The following is an 11,645-nucleotide window of genomic DNA, read 5'->3' as shown; positions in this document are numbered from 1 at the left end:
TTTTTTGGGGGGGGGGGGGGAATGTCGTGTTCTTGACTGCTAGGGTTTTATCCAAAAGACCACTCATTGATTATAGTCGGAATTGTCCAGTTTTGATTGCTGACCATCAGTTTCAGAGTGATCCAGTTTAGGCTCATTCAGTCAGTCTGCATTTTTAACTTGCGGAGGAACTTACTGCCTCTACTGTTTTATGTATTCATGTAATTGCTTGTTATGACCTAAAAGGATTACATTTAATACATGCAGGCTTGGGTAGTAACATAATACTGTAGCTTATTTTTTATTTATTTTTTTCCAAGTAACACTTGGAACACAAAAAATATCTTGGTTTCTTCCTTTCAAATGTTGCATTGTTCTCTTGTTTTACATAATAAACAATATTTTAAGCCATCATATTATTTATTTTCACTTATTGAATATATATGATATTATGTGTATTGCATTAAATATGGAAGTAATCCGTAAGTAACGGAAAGTAATCAAGTTGCATTTATTTTATTATCAGATTCAGAAATACTTGTGTATCGTGGCAGTTGTTTCTTTGTTGAATGAAATAAAAAAAACTATATAAAAATAAAGTGTAAAACCAAAAAGTTAGAATGTGCAATGAAAGGACACAATTAAAGTAAATCAAAAAAAGATCATATAATTATAAGAACTGTAAGTAAATATTTTCCACAAAAAAAAAAAAAATATATAGGCCTATATATATATATATATTACAAAAAATTGGTAAATGTAAGTAAGGTTAATAATTACATTACATTAACTTACAAATATAAAATCAATTACATGACCCCTCCCAACCCTGAATTCAGTTCATCTCTGCTGTAGAATAACATGTTCTTTCTGGTCACCCCCACACCTCCAGAAATAGCCCAGCAGTGGCAGCTCTGTGCGGCGGCAGTGACAGCGTTAAACGCGCTCCGTCAGTCTCCACCTTTTATGTAAATGACAGTGTGAGTGAGTGGGACCCGAGACGGAGAAAGCGCTCAGTGAATGAGGGGTGGGGGCGGGGGGCGGTGGGGGGGGGGAGTTGCCTGCTGCCTGCTGCCTTCACGGATGTGGCCCTGCGCTCACAACAAGGAGGAGGTGCGGGTCTCTGTCTCCGGTGTTTGCATCTGTTCGGAGGACAGGAGCGCGAGGAGGCTGCTTTTGGACGCGAAAGTGCAATCATGTCAGGAGCGCACAGAGAGCGTGCAACGGGAGCATCCGAATAATCCATACAGGCGATAAACCGACTATACAGGAATAAAGCAATGGGTGGCCAGATAACGCGAAATGCCTTTTACGGTAAGAAATCAATATTTGTGGCTTTATATTTTTGCGTCCGTATGATATTTGAACCTGTGTTGTTACATCCAGGTACGGTCGTTCGGTTGTAAATTGTGTTTTATTCACGCTATCCTCACAGCACTGGCTGTTATCAGGTACCACAGATTTGCTCCAGCCTATTCTTCGCTCACAGTTACGTCACTCCGGTAGCCTAATTAGAATAGGGGGCTCCAGACGCGCAGCTTAAAAAATCTACATACACACGGTTACAGTTCAATTAAAAAAAATGTTTTAAAGTAACAAAAGTTTGATCCCATTTTTCAGTATTCTGTTGAACGATATGCACCCTTTTCTGTATCATATTTGTTTTCACTTTAGGTCACAAATATCTTCTTTCTGTTGCATATCAAGTTCTATAATTGGAAATGAGGGAAAACCCTTTCCCATAATATCTGGCTGTGTTCACTTTTGATTAATGTCACCACCCCTTCCAGGTCTTTTACAAGGACATGCTATGTTTGTCCCATATTAAACTGTTGTAAACTGTTTACATTGTGTGGGCTGAAGTCAGTTTCAGTGAGGGATGGAAAGTGTTCAGGGTTTACCTCCTCTGTGTTTTGAATTCCCCTCATTAATAAAGAGACACAGCTGGGCTTTAGGAAATCAATGTACTGATTTTCTTCTGCATTATCCTCTACCGTGACATAAAGGTCGAGGTAGCATGGTGAATTGTAGCTATTGAAAACAATAGTATTTGATAGTTTGATTTAGTCTAGAAGTGGGATAGTGTTTGATTTGTTTGATAATGACAAATGGTCTTCAGGGTTTTTGTGGAATACATAACATTTAATTTAGCTGATGCTTTTAGCCAATGCGACTTACAGTCAGCGCAATAAACCATAAAGATTCAAAACAGCAAGAAACAGGCAGGTACACTGCTTCAAGCCATTTACATTAGCTTGAAATTGGCTTAACCTTGTGATGCATATTGTTATTAGCTAGGCCAAGCAGGTGGGATGCAACATTCTCTAGAACTTCACATGTATTGGAGAGCTTCCAGGGACTTGGTGGCTATAGTAAATAAACTGTGTTAGTCAAAAGTAAAGCTTCTGTCGCAGTTCTTGGGCAAACTATAGACTAGCTTCAAACTTTGTGTGTCTTGTACAAAAAAACAATATCCATGATGAGTTTTTATACTCTAAAAGCAGAGATAGAGGTTGAGGCCAACTATTATACTCGTTTTAAAAACCACGCAAGAAGTTATTTGCAACACTAGTGAACAACAATAACGCACAGCACATGATCTTCAGGGGGCTGAATGTTGTGCTAATGAATTCTGATGCAACAAACAAATTACAGAAAAAACGAGATCCAAATAGTCGGTCTAATATGCTAACATTACATCCTTGCAACAAAGGTTACTTATCGTTTGTCATTATTCATCCATGCAAACAAAACCACTGAATTTGTGAATGTACACATGAAATGTAGCGTTTAAAACAATCAAAAACCATGATCTAAATCATTATCACTACAGAAATTATCTGTGGTTTTACTAAATACTGTTGTTGTGACCCATAGGAATAGTAATGCAGGGCCATGTATTCTTCATTACCCACCAGCCATGGATAAAAGTAAAAGTCTGCCTATTATAAGTGTGTAATAGCAGTCCAGGAGATAAGCAATGATAATACTATACTTCTGAATTAATGGCTATTGTTATATAGCATGTCATGATATGTATTTGTTGTCTCAATATAAATAAGTGAACCTATGGGAGTTACAGTAAGTCCCTGTTCCTACAGCCTGTTCCGGTGTTGACCACCTTATCGTTCTAATTAAAGCCCCAAGATTAATCCTATTAGCTAAAGAGGGTCAGATTAAGACAGAAGAGGAAGCTAGTGCCCCTTCTCCTTAGTAGGAAGGTTTAACACCTCATGGAAATTCAAACACAATATGCATTAATATGCAAATATTGCCTGGATCTCTAAGAGCTAATATTGATTTCAGCAAAATAGTGGTATGATTTGTTATGAAGTGTAAGGGTATTTAATAGCTTTTTTTTTTGCATAACACCACTGAACTACAGTTTATAGGCCATTTGGTCAATTTTCAGATACAAAATGATTCCTTAGAGATATCTGGTCCACCTATTTCTGAGACCGCAGTCTGAGCTAGTTCTGTACCAGTGTACACGTGATAGGTAATCCACTTTTCCAGATCATAAACATTTAAAATGGTTACTACCCTGCCTGTTTCAGTGTATAAATAAACTTAAACTTTGAGCTGTTTCCTTGCCACCCAGTTCTGATGGAATGGGTTGTATCACAATCACCTTGTAAAACGAGAACGCCTCTACCATCACGTTTTACTGTTTGCCTTTGCAAGTGATTGCCATTATCTAAATTTGGCGATGTTGTTTATCTCTGGTTCCTCCCTTTTGTTTACGTGCCAGACATCCATGACAGAGCTGTTAAATACCAATTCCTTTTATGTCTCAATGGTCTGGTTAATTAACGTTTTTAATTAGACCTTCTTCTTGCCCTGCTATGGCAAACCAAAATGGCTGCTTTGAAAACAATCACTTACTTGCCCTATTTTCAGTTTAGCCAGCACCTGTGTAGTGTATTCTTGTAAACATTTTCTGGACCATCTATTGTCCCCGGTTTCGCATGATAAGGATATTTCCCTGAACTTAATCTGTACCTCAATTTTCATTGATTATTTGGCTAGCAAGTGGTTATTATAAGTTATTATTGCAACATATTTTGAACCAAACATCTGTGCTTAGTCCCGATTATTACATCACTTATTGGGAAAGTTATTTGAACGCAATTTAGGGATTAGGAAATTGACTATTAACTTAAAGGAGTATGATATTATAATAGATTCTTATACTTACTGCATTCATAGTTAAATAAAAATATAGCATGCCAGCTAAATCTTGACTGGAGCTTTTGTTCTTATGACATCATAACAAAAGATATGTAGTTTCTTAGTGTTTTTAGTAATATACAGAGTGAAGTGATTATCAAACAGACAAATCTGACCTGATTTGTTCTTCCAGAGTGATATAACTGGGTATGAAGCATCCGTATCAACAGTCAGCCATTCACAACTATGGCTAGTTATAAATAAACATAGCGCTGCTGCCCGCTTTAAACCACCAAATAGAATGATCTGTTCAAAAGCTGTTGGATAATCGCTGCTGATTCACATTCAGTTGTGAATGGAAAGGGTTTAAAAAATTGTGTTTAACTGAAGTTGATATTTAAGTACAATCGTTTCTATGGTAAGCCATTCACAGAAACCACTGAATTGTTCTGATTCTTCTTTCTGGAACAGAGAAGAAAGGCTAATTTAAGAAACTCGTATTATAGTTAAACCCCTCAACGAATGTTTAACTTCAAAATAATAAAAGCTACCTAAAGTGAAATCTATTTTCCAGAAAACTGCCCGTGCTGTTATTATGTACACAGTGTTTACATGTAGAAAGGTGTGATTAACTGAGGAACAGATATTGCTTCCTAAAGTCGCACCTCCAGAGGTTGTTTTGTTTAGGTGAAAAGCAATAGAGCGCATCCAAACACTGTTTTTTTTTAATGGTTGCATAATAGAGTCTGCCGAGTATGTGGGAGCTCCACTTCTCTACTCCAGATTGACTGAATGTGGGCCAGTGTCTGAGCTGCACAGGCTGATTGGATGGAGCGTCTGGCTCGCTTGATGTGAATTGGATTCACTATTCAAATGCAAAGCTCGACTGAGCTGAAGAGATGCCACATAACAAAGTATCATTTTCTAAATTCCTAGAATCAGACACAACTGCCGTCTAGTCACGGGATATGGCCTCAGGTTATTGAATGCTGACCAACATTGAAAATACTTTTAGAAATACATTTCTCAAATTATTTAAACTTTCACCTCAGTTCACACTGTTAGATTGGAGCAGGAATGAGTCCTAAAACCCATAACTGACTTAAAGCATGAATAAAATATGTTACCAAGCCAACATTTTGTTGATTGTGTTTGTTGTCAGAAGCCTGAAAATGGTCTGTAGTTAAAACAAGCCTGAGAGATTTTCATGTTTTTGTCCGAAGCTTCTATTTTTCATATAAACTGCGGTTTCCAACTAAGTGACTAAATATATTACTAAACGTCATCACGCCGACGAGCCCGCCTTTAGCTTAGCGGTGGTGATGACATGCCTTGGGAATCATGTGAAAGCAGTTTATGAGTGCAAAATGCTGTGCTTCAAGTTCAAATTATTTAAGCTTTGACATTGATTGCCCGAACCAAATCAGATGATAGGTGTACAGTATGAGGCAAGCTAGCAGGGGAGGTAACCAGAGAACATGTCTAACTGTTTTCCCCGAAAGGCTCTGCGCCCAACCTCTATGTGAGCCAACCCTAACCCTATTGTTAAAATAGCTTGTGAGTGCAAGAGCCAGGAAGATGGAGCTTTGATCACGCAACAACAGTTGCTAAAAAAAAATGTCTCAGGGTCTCATACATGCATCCCTAACCTTCCTTTGTCAGGCCAAGTGTGTGTGTGTGTGTGTGTGTGTGTGTGTGTGTGTGTGTGTGTGTGTGTGTGTGTGTGTGTGTGTGTGTGTGTGTGTGTGTGTGTGTGACGTGTGTGTGTGTGTGTGCGTGCGTGCGTGCGTGCGTGCGTGCGTGCGTGCGTGCGTGCGTGCGTGCGTGCGTGCGTGGTAACCAGCTCTTTCATCCTCATCCTCACGCAAGGTCACCTTCAAGGCAGCGCCCCCATTATGACTTGCAGCCAGTACTGAATAGCACCCTGCCAGCTGTCAGTCAATACACCTTGCATATCATTACGACTCTCCACCAGCCTGCTCTCTTTCACTGCCAAGGAAGCATCATTACATTACATTTCATTTAGCTGACGCTTTTATCCAAAGCGACTTACAATTACCTAGTAACTAAGGACTAAATTCCTAACTCAAGGGCACACTAGTGGTGGTGTTCCCGGCGGGATTTCTAACTCATAACCTTCCGATCTTCAGCCCACCTCACTATCCATTAGACCACCACTATCCCATCATTGGATCGTTGGATTACATTTTGCTCCAATGTATGTGGCCTCGCCTTGTTATTACTTATGGATCAAGGTTGTGTAATCCTGCTCGTGAAGAGAACGCGCTAACAGCCGGGAGACTAATGGTCCGTAACGGGTGACGTCAGCCAGAATTCATCATCTGCGCTGTCTCAACTTAAACTGCCATGTCATCGCGATGTGAAATATTGATAACACAGGATAAGAAACAAGAAACAGATGTTCATTTAAGGTAAAAAATACTAGTTGGTTTTGACTGTTCATAACACTCTATGAATCTAATGTAATGTAAGACCTGGAAAAACTCTCATTGAGAACCATCAAAAATATTTTCCTATGAGCGTTTAATGGAATATAGTTCTTGAACCTTACTAGAGCTGTTGAAGTATAGTACAACCAAGATGGTACCACTTTACAATAGGACTACCCTTATAAAGGATTCATAAAGGGTTTATAATTAGGTTATTCATTAGGTTGCAAACACTTTATTAATCAATAATAACCATTTATAAACCAGTTCTAACATAGTTTTCATGCATCAACACAGGCTCACTATTTGGCAAGATGACCAAGCCTNCAGGCCCGGTTCCAGAACAAAATGACTAGGGGAACCCTGTCTCATAAAAATTACCTTCCCACAGAACTAAACTGCATTCTCAATTACGTTTAGCAAGAAACGTATTTTCTCCCACGTTACGTTCGTTATGAACGTATCTCAAATACGTTTATTTTCTAAATATCTTCTAGAAAAATATTTTCTCCCACGTTACGTTTCTTATGAACGTCTCTTAAATACGTTTATTTTCTACATATCTTTGCCATTTATTATCTTGCTTATAATAATGATAATAGTCATTTATAAATATCATTTTAGAGCACACATTTGAAATCAGTAGGCAAGGCTATAATTTCGCCAGCTGCAGAAAATAATAGTTTTAACATGCCATAAAACTGCTGTGTCGTTTATCAAACATTAAAACAAATCCAGAGTTACGTGTTTCTCAAAAAAACATAATTTGTTGTTTGTATTTTTCGCTCCGTTCTCTTTTTTGAATAGAGGGTGCATAACATTCAACTGCACCTAAGATCCCGACGNACAAATAAAATAGTTTACTTTATCAGTATTGGTGTTACCGATGCTTACTACAAAACTTGTTCTTTTTATTAATTGTATTACAAAATTGGTATCAAATAAATAGTAAGCATCGGTAACACCAATACTGATAAAGTAAACTATTTTATTTGTGTCTGGGAGAAGGTACTGTACCCAGTTCCTATGTTCGGCAGTTATGGACTGGGCTTTCTTGTACAAGAAAATAAAAAAAATCAATATGGACCATTACTGTATAATTATCCTTAAATGATGTTATACAATGCCCCTAATAAGTATGGCATTTTGAAACATGATGTGCAACAATTGTTACTGTCATTTGTGTGCATTTTGTTGTTAACTAAGATAATGTTATGATGTTGTTAGTATGCACGTGGACGCTTTGGGCATACCTGGAGAAGGAAGAAACGGGTCTTCGGAATGATGGGAGTTANTAGTAGCCTTAAGGGCCTACACAGTTCTTATGCTATACCACATCGCCCTTCACTGGATGCATAATGAGCTGCACTAAACTACATTTTAGCATTTAAAATACATAGCCATTCTTTTTCTCTTTTTGTGAAAGTAACTAAAAAGTAACTAAAAAGTAGTGTAACTCATTACATTTCAGAGACAGTAATATTGTAATGTAACTTATTACTTTCAAAAGACAGTAATAAGTAATATGTAATATATTACATTTTGGAAGTAACTTGCCCAACACTGATTATGAGTGATGAGTGGAGGGCATACAGGAGAGTGCTGAGTAACATGGGGTACAACCACTACACCATAAACCACAGAAGGTGGTTTGTGAACCCCCAGACGGCAGTCATACCCAACATAATGAAAGAGCTTGGTCGACCGTCAAATGACATGTCCGTCGACTGAGAGGAAACCGCACAGAGAGTTTGTCGGAGGAACACCTCAAGGTTCTTGAATGGTCATCTTGGCTTGGCTCTGCTCACCCTGATGGACTGCTTGGACGCTTGTTCAAGGATATACACAAAGCCTTTCCAGTCTGAGTACAATTATTTCTTACCAAATCTTTCATTTATGTCTGAGAAAAGCTTTTATGTTTAAATATGTGTATCTGTCATACTAAACAGTCATTACTTCATGTGTGAATAACATGTTTTGCTTGGTTCTGTTGCATTTTACTTTGCATTTCATGTAAAAATGTGCATTAGGTAAGCGTGAATGTTATAACTCATTCATAGATTGACATGTGTATTAAACTTAAAAACAACCAATTATAAATGGTAGTAACTCATTAATAAATGGGAATGTGTTTTACACTTTACAATAAGGCTCCCTTTTGGCATTTATAAATGTTGATAACTCATTCATAAATGGTCATAAGAGATGACAAGAAACATCAAGATGGAAGGGGGAGAATCAACTCAGTGAACAACAGATACCAAGGATACTGGCTGATGAAGAAGACGAAGTAAGCTAAGTAGCCAATATAAGGCTTAGCAGTACAGATACATGTGGGCTCACTATTTGGCAAACAACCGGTCACAGTTACCCTTTTTATCTCACGTCTTACAAATGCTTATTAATGATTTATAAAGTGTTCACAACCTAATTAATAAATGAATTAAAAACTATTCGTGAACCCGTTATAAGGGTAGTCTTATTGTAAAGTGGTACCGAATGTTTTTGTCATCAGTTTGATCTTTAGCCATCTCCTCTCCTGCTCCCTTCTCTTCTCTTCTCTTAATTTTCCTCTCCCTGCCTCCTCTTTTCTTTCTTCTTACCTGTCCCTCCCTCAGGGTAGATGGATGGCACAAATAGACACTGGACCTTCACCTATAGACCGCTGTCAGTGTCTTGTCTGACACCAAAACTTGACACGTTAATATACTTTAAGTTATGTAGCATAATCAACAAAGAAATACTTAACATCAGTAAGATAAGTATCATAAAAACATATAATAATTTGTGTTGCCTTAACCTGAAAACAGGTCTTCTGTTTCGATTCCCAATGTTTATCACCTTTTAACAACTGTGACCATTCATTTTCAAATTCACTTTTGCAATATAAGTGCAGCTTGCCCATTTTTCTCTGTCTGAAGCAATATAATGTGTAGTTAAATCAACTCATAACAGCCATTAAATGTGCTGTTAACATAAAAAATGGGTGCATTTGACCATTCCGGGCAGAATGTAATCTGTGAGATTTTCTAAATTCCCCTCTAAAGCCAATCTTCTGCTAGACAACACAATTTCCAACATAAAGACAATGTAAGGGTAAATATAAAAAGAAAATCTAAATGGCAGATGAGCTTTTTATTTTAGGCTGCTACAACTTAAGCAACAATAAGGAAATAGTCACAAAATATCAGCTGAGCAACCTGATGCTGCTTTTACCAGTGTCATTATTAAAACCCCCCACTATGAAACATCACCATGGACACGAAACACCTACAGTACACTTAACCAATAGATTTGTCATGATGTTGCCTAGCAGCACGTCAAGCCCTTGGGTTTCCACCAACATATAGACCGTTACCGCAATGAGTTCCAGCTACCATGTCACCAGGTAGAATAGAGGCTTCAGTTACTGTCACTGCCACAGTAGTAGTGTCATTGAGCCACACACCTCCTATTGGGTTTCACACACTCGGCCTTTATCTGTCTAGCATCAGTCACACATGTATAAACTCTCGGAGACTAGAAAGACAGGAAATGCAATACTCTGTCAACTACAATGTAAAATGCTCCATATAGAAGCTTTGAATACATTAAAGGTGGGGTAGGTAAGTTTGAGAAACCGGCTCGAGATACACTTTTTGTTATATTCCATGGAATGCTCTTAACATCCCGATAGCAATGAATATCTTAAGTGCTTTGACAAAAAATCCATAAAAAAACGTCATCTGTGGAAGTCGTAGTACTGTAAAAAGCACGACCAATCATTTTAGCCGGCCCGGCTAAAATAACTGGATGGCCTACCTGCCTGTCAGCCTTCCATCTGTGCACAAACTTATCTCGTGTCCTCATTGGTCATGTGCGTATTCGTGTGTGTTGGAGGAGGGGCTCTGTAAGGAAGAGGCAGATTTTTTCTGGCTGTGTATTTTCAAATTCTAGCGCACTCGAGCTGGTTTCTCCAAACGACCTACCCCACCTTTAAGCCATGTTGCCCTAAGTTGTATTTTAACGTAGCAAAGCCTTAATTATAATGCGGGTGATGAATCGTCACTATAATTGTGTGATTCATTTCAGAGTTGGTGTTGCATCTGGCTGGAATGCCATTTTGCCATGAGTCAGTGGGACTGAATACATCATCCAGACACTGCTATGTAAACATCATTAAGATGTTGTTTCTCATCTCCCGCCAGGATGATTGGCGGCGTTGTAAATGACCCTGAGAGCTAAATCAAATAAAGAACTTAAGAGTAACATTTATTAGAAATACATGTCTTTATCCTCATGAGATGGTAATGACTGCAATTACTACAAAGAGAACAGAATTAGGGTAGTAATTAGTGTAATCAGCACAAGAGTCAACATGACATGAAAATAATGCTAAATATGGTTTCTTAATATGGTTTATTTTTGTGTTGATGGATCTAAAGTACACCAGTACATTCTAAATAATAACTAATGGCTACACAGTGACAGCAATGCAAATATTGAAGACATTTTTATTCATCTTTCACCCAACACTAGCCTGCAGGCTTGCTAATCCCAAAAATGGTTTAAACATTTTAGTGTGTGTGTGTGTGTGTGTGTGTGTGTGTGTGTGTGTGTGTGTGTGTGTGTGTGTGTGTGTGTGTGTGTGTGTGTGTGTGTGCGCGCGCATGTGTGTGTGTGCGTGTTTGTGTGAGTTTTTGGCAGGGTTTTACCTAGGGAGTGACAGTAACAATGCTGCTGTTGTGAATAGTTCCTAAATTACAATTAATGGTTATACATGGTTGCTAATCTGGGTTAAAGGGTCCACATTATGGTCATGTTCAGGTTTATATTTATATTTAGTGTCTCTACAGTGACATGTCTCCAAGCTTTAATGTTCAAAAAGCTCTTTATCCTTCTTCTCAAAAAGCTCTTTATTCTTCTCATACACCTCTTTTCACCCTCTGTCTGAAGCCAGAGCCCAGTCTGCTCTGATTAGCTGGCCTCTGTTGTGATTGGTTAACCACTAAGAGATGTCTCGCTCCTTAGTCTATCACGTACAATGTGTTGGAGTGCTAGCCAATA

Source organism: Notothenia coriiceps, unplaced genomic scaffold (assembly GCF_000735185.1).
Source record: "Notothenia coriiceps isolate Sejong01 unplaced genomic scaffold, NC01 NC01_scaffold00021297, whole genome shotgun sequence".
NCBI classification, from domain to species: domain Eukaryota; kingdom Metazoa; phylum Chordata; class Actinopteri; order Perciformes; family Nototheniidae; genus Notothenia; species Notothenia coriiceps.
Note: the sequence above shows the minus strand (reverse complement) of the source record.